Source organism: Chinchilla lanigera, unplaced genomic scaffold (genome assembly GCF_000276665.1).
Source record: "Chinchilla lanigera isolate Chin_1 unplaced genomic scaffold, ChiLan1.0 scaffold00036, whole genome shotgun sequence".
NCBI classification, from domain to species: Eukaryota; Metazoa; Chordata; class Mammalia; order Rodentia; family Chinchillidae; genus Chinchilla; species Chinchilla lanigera.
In genome coordinates, this window is record NW_004955437.1 from 3,806,718 (window position 1) to 3,812,763 (window position 6,046).

Consider the following 6,046-nt stretch of genomic DNA (forward strand, 5'->3'; position numbering starts at 1 on the left):
TTTTTTTTTTGAGATAAGATCTGCAGTTCAGGCTGGCCTTGAACTCACTATGTAGCCTAAACTGGTCTCGATCTCACAGTGATCCTCCTGCTTCAGCCTCCTGAGTGCTGGGATTACAGGCATGAGCCACCACACCCGACTCTGTGAGTATTCTGCAAGATGAGCAAATATTTGCTTTTTTTTTTTTTTTTTCTTTTTGAGACACAGTCTCACTATGCACTTTAGGCTGGCCTCAGACTCACAACGATCCTCCTGCCTCAGCCTCCCAAGTGCTGGGATTACAGGTGTGTGCCACCATACCTGGCTTAGCAAACATTTCTAGTAAATTTTAATTTGGTAAATGAGCAATGTCTTGCAATAGAGTGGTTTGTGATGGCAAAGTCATGTGATCACAGCTGAACCAGTGGTCCTTCTATCTCTCTTGTTCCCTTCTCTCTCTCTCTCTTCCAGACTGTGGGTGATCTCCCAATAGCAAGAGGTTGTAGGGGAGATCTTGTCTGTAGAAGAGGAGGAGAAAAAGGCAGAGGAACCCCTCACTTCAAATGAGATTAGGGAGATGTATAAAATGTGGGAAATAGTGCAAAATTCTGCAGAAAAGCACCACCTGAATAAGGGTGTAGCAGTGTGATCAATGAATTTGTTTAGTGACAATGCAATATCACATTTATGGAAAATCCTCAGAAGGAGGCAAAGAAAGAGTCATTGGACAGGAAAAGAAAAAGATTCCACTGAGCCTCATGTCTTTGATACAAGAGGTAGAACTGTGTTAAAATGTAAGTAATAGTTTTCTTTTTTCTTCCCCGACCCATGGGGATACTGAGCCAATCTTACTTTCCCCGAGTAACCTTACAAATAAACTTCCGCCGCTGAGGTATATTTATTCCCAGCAACCTAACTAACCTGGTAATCACGATGAGATGGTAAAAATTTCCATCCTAGGGGAAGCTGAGAGTCTGGAATCTGGCATTTTGCTCTGAAAGCAGCACGCAGTCAGCGGTGGCGTGAAACCCGCAGCACGTGAACACCCGGCCGTGCGGGGGAGGGGTGGCGACGGGCAGAGGCCGCAGGACCTTGCTTAGCTCCAGCAGCTGTCGCCCAGTGTGGCCAGAACTCTTCTGTTCCCAGAAGAAGTCATAATTCTACCGAACTGTGTGGAATCTTTTGACTTTGAAATGTTGTTACTTATTTTTAAAAACATAGTATACATCTGACAAAATAGTCTCCAACGGGTATCCGACCTCTGTATCAGATACTTATGTCAAAAGCATAAAACTATCCTCATCTCGTCCCATCACAAACTATAAGTCTATCTCCCTAGAGTTCCTGTAATTCTCTCCTATTTATTTATTTACTTATTTTTGAGGCACCGGGGATTGAACCTAGGGCCTTTGCACTGAGATACATCCCCAGCCCTTTTTACTTCTTTATTCTGAGACAGGGTCTGGATAAATTGCTAAATTGCCCAGGGCAGGCTCACACTTGTCATCCTCCTGCTTCAGCCTCCCAGAGTGCTAGGATTACAGGCCTGCACCACCAAACCCAGCTTCCTGTAGTTCTTCTGAAGCACAAGTGAGCTACTTGTATTTTCTGTTATTGCATACTTTGGAGGAATTATATCCCACTAGTTTATTTATAGAAAGGAGTATCTCATTGTATTGTCTTCCATTCATTTACAAGATTTGTATTTCAAGAGGTGGCCGCCATCCCCTAGGGTAGGATTTGGTGAGCGTGTCTGCTTTTTATTTTCACGGTTTTATAAATTTCTATCACATGGGCTTGTGGCCTTCATTTTTTTCAGACTGCAGACTACTGCTTCAACTTAGTGTAGCACCAAGGGGAATGCTAGGAGCTTTCGGGATACAAAAGAACGAAGACTCTCAATTTAGTAGAATAAAAATACCAAAACATAGTGCTGTGAGTGGTGAGAAAGACCAGAGCTAACGCTTATTGCCGCCCCGTACCCACCTTTGCCAGAGGGTGTGTGCCAGTTTCCTCAGAGCCACGCAACAATTGAACAGTGGAATCGGAATTCGAGCCAATCTTTCTGATTCCAAAACAAGCCACATTCTAATGCCACTGGGCCTGCAGAGTGGGCCTACCGACTCCGGCGCGGAGACACGGGAGAGGCCTCCCGGGGGAGATAGGATTTGCGCTCCATCTTGGTGGGGACGGGGAGGAGGGACATGTATTTCAGAGAGAGAATAGAATACAGGTAGAGGTAGCTTTTTTTTTTGTCTTTTTGAGACAGGATCTTGCTATGCAGTTCAAGCTGGCCTTGAGCTCACTTTGTAGCCCAGGCTGGTCTCAAACTTGCAACGATCCTCCTGCCTCAGCCTCCCGGAGTGCTGGGATGACAGGCGTGCGCCACCACGCCCGACCCCAGTTAGAGGTAATATAAGGCAACTCATACAAGAATTCTGAGTAAAGTCAATGTTTTCTTGTTTGTTTGTTGTACCGGGAACCGAACTCAGGACCTTGCGCTTGCCGGGCAGATGCCTGTGCCACTGAGCTGTATCGCTGGCACTAAGGTCGATGCTAAGATTAAAAAAAAGTAGGTTGAAACCCATTCCCAGAAAGTTTTGAATGCTGGGTTGAGCCAGCTGAATGCAGGGCCTTTGTAGCTATTTAAATTCTTTGAGCAGGCGTAGGACTGGTCATGGAAATGTGCTTCAAGCAGATGAACTGTGCCAGGGACGTGGTCTAGAGCTGTGTCATCCAGTGTGCTAACCAAGCCACAGGCTACACGTGGCGATTTGAATTTGGCTTAATTAAAATAAAATGTCCCGTCCCTTAGTCTCACGAGCTACATTTCTAGGGCTCAAAGCCACATGCGGCTAGTGGTTTCCTCCTGGGCAGCACAGATTTAAAACATCTCCATCATCACAGAAAGCTTTACTGGGCAAAAAGACCCACCAAAGACCACTGGGGCTACACTAGCCTAGGGGAGGGGTTACAAGTCATAAAAATGTGGGGCCACAGTGAGGATGGGGAGGAGGGGGCAAGGAAGGGTGTTTTGAAGGATGCATCAAATGTCTAACTGAAGGATGCATCAAATGTCTGGCCTGGCAAGTGCAAGGTCCTGAGTTCGATTCGCAGTACCAAAAAAGAAAAAAAAAACAAAGAAAAAAGCAAATGTCTAGCTAAAGCAACATGGGCAAAGCCATGCTTTCCCGATTTATGTATGTATGTATTTATCTATTTGCCTTATGTGGAATTTCTCCAGCACTGTATGCCTTTCTTGATTTCTTAGCAGCTGCTAAGTATCTGGACCCTTCTAGATACGATGTAATGACCTGAAGGAGTCCTCGCTTCTCCAGAACTACTAAATCAGAAACCCTGAGAGTAGCCCAGCAAGTTAGAGAAGGAGGACCCCCTGTAAACTAAGCCGATTACCTTCAGTTGTATTTTGTCAGATGTATACTATGTTTTTAAAAGTATGTAATCAACATTTAAAAGTCAGAAGATTCCACACAATTCCGTAGAATTATGACTTCTCCTGGAAAAAACAAAATACGACAGTGCTGGCCACACCGGGCAATAATTCCTGGATCAACAATTGCTGGCCTTTCAGTGCTAAGACGGGCGCACTGTTAAAATACAAGTACTTTGGACCTCGCTGCTACCCTTACCATCCATCCACCACCCATCCACTCATCAATTCACTTACAGAATCTGTGTCCAGAGCATTTTAGGTGCAAATAAATAAACAAATAACCCAGTTTCCTGACTATGACCCCAATAGATGTGAAACTCTAAAAATTACTTAAATCCCAAGAATATTTTTCCCTCACATCGTCGTTTTTCATATATTCTCTATAACCAGGGGAAAGCAATTGGAGACAACCCTTTACCTGTTACTCTCTAGGTTTATTTTATTTTTTTAAAAATTTTTTAATTTGTTGGTACTGAGAATCAAACTCAGCACCTTGCCCTTGCCATGCAGGCGCTTGTGCCGCTGGGCTATATCCCAGGCCCTGTTTTTTGTTGTTGTTGTTTTTTCTGGCCCCGGGAATTGAACTCACGACCTTGCGCTTGCCAGGCAGGTGCTGTGCCGCTGAGCTAAATCCCCAGCCCCATGTTGCTGTTTTTTTAATGGTCAGTGTATTGGGAATTTACAAAAAGCATAAGCAAAGAGCATCACTTTTAGTACCCTTCGAGTCACTGTGGCTAGTGGCTGGGGATGAATTTTGTGACAGTTTTTAAGCCACAAACATTGGAAACTCCCCTTAATGTGACACAGCGTGTGTGATAACAAGTGGGTGTGTGGGCGAGATACTCATGGCTGGGATGGGGAGTTGGAGACAGCTTTACAGAGGGATAACGAGCATAAACAGGGCTTGACGGGAGGAGAGGCAGGCAAGGGGTATGGGGAGTTCAGTCAGAGGGAACAAAGCGAGCCACAGCATCAAGGATCGAAGTCTGAGGAGGATCTGATTCAGGAGCCTCTTACAACAAACACAAGCGAATTTGGAAGGATTTAGCTTTCTAGTCATTGCCATTCCACATGGCCTTTCTTTTTTTTTCCCGGTACCGGAATCGAACTCACCACCTCATGCTTGCCCCTGAGCTAAATCCCCAGCCCCTTTTTGGTCTTTTTGAGACAGGGTCTCGCTATGCAGTTCAGGCTGGCCTTGAGCTCACTTTGTAGCCCAGGACGGTCTCGAACTGGCAACAATCCTCCTGCCTCAGCCTCCCGAGTGCTGGGATTACAGGTGTGCGCCACCACGCCCAGCCCACACGGCCTTTCAAATATAGAGCTAACCTCCCAGGAACGACGGTCATTCATTCATTCATTCAATGCATAAATATTGACCGAGTGGCTGGTCCTGCGGGTGACGGACCACGAACAGTGCCCTCCCTGGCACCCACCTCGGCCATCCGCTCTGTCTGCAGCCTGGACTCCCGGCGTCCCCAGCAGCCGCAGCGGCTCAGCAGGTCCCCGGCGAGGGCGGGAGTGCGGGCGCTGGGGTCGCACACTGCTCCGGCCTGGCCGGCGGCGCCGCGGACCTCACCGAAGCCGGCGGTTCCGAACTGTTGCCGGTGAACCCGCGGGCGTTCCAGATGGGCGGGGAGGAATGTGCAGCGAGGGAGGGGAGCCCCTCGGTACCTAAGGTAGGGTCCAGTTCCGCTCATTGTGACGCGCTTAGCGTAGGCACAGTTGCTAACAGCGGGTGTATTTATGGACTTAGACGCCTCGCTCGCTTACGTTTATTATCTAGCGCAGCTATTACGGAGGACACTGTGAGGTGCGAATGCAGAGCAGAACTGAGGTCTAGGATAGGCCAATTGACTCGCCTAAGTCCTATCTTGTTCACACTCCGACAGGCATGAATGAGATTCTTAGAATCCTTTTCACTGAATGGTTCTTCAGGGTAGGAGTCAGTTTCAAACCCTTAGGGATATGTATGGTTTTTAAAATGCTTCTCAAAGGGAGACAGGGCAGAGACTTTGCTGAATTATAAGCACTTGGGTGCAGGGCCTCCTCACCCATGCTACGCAAACATGCTGCTTAAACTACATCTGCAGACTAAAGATGCATTCTTTTTAAAAAAAATTTTAGCTGGGCGTGGTGGCGCACGCCTGTAATCCCAGCACGTGGGAGGCTGAGGCGGGAGGATCATTGCGAGTTCGAGACCAGCCTGGGCTACAAAGTGAGCTCAAGGCCAGCCTGAACTGCATAGCGAGACCCTGTCTCAAAAAAAAAAGGACACACAAAAAATGTATTAGTCCATGTTTGCAGCACACAATGATCACACGCATCCTGGGAAGTCAGTACACGCACATCACACAGCTTAATCCTTTCTACTACCCCTCCCCTTCTCCTTCCTCTCCGTCCTCCCACCTCTAGGTCTCATTCCCATCTGCAAAAGAAATCTTTTATTTCGCTCTTAAATTATTTATACTTTCTATTTCTCATATAAGAGAAACCACGCAATATTTAAGCTTGTGCATCTTATTTACTTTATATATATATGTGTATATATATATATATTTATATGAGACAAGGTCTCACTATGCAGTTCAGGCTGGCCCTGAGCTCACTTTG

General features: G+C 46.7%; 1 protein-coding gene across 1 annotated transcript in view; it reads right to left on the reverse strand.

Moving 5' to 3' along the window:
* Slc26a8 (solute carrier family 26 (anion exchanger), member 8) overlaps nucleotides 1-5,102 on the reverse strand; it is a gene marked incomplete in the record, with an annotated part of 70,536 nt that extends 65,434 nt beyond the window's left edge. Inside the window, 1 exon segment of the mRNA XM_013516889.1 lies at nucleotides 4,870-5,102.
* Between the last annotated feature and the right edge of the window lie 944 nt (nucleotides 5,103-6,046).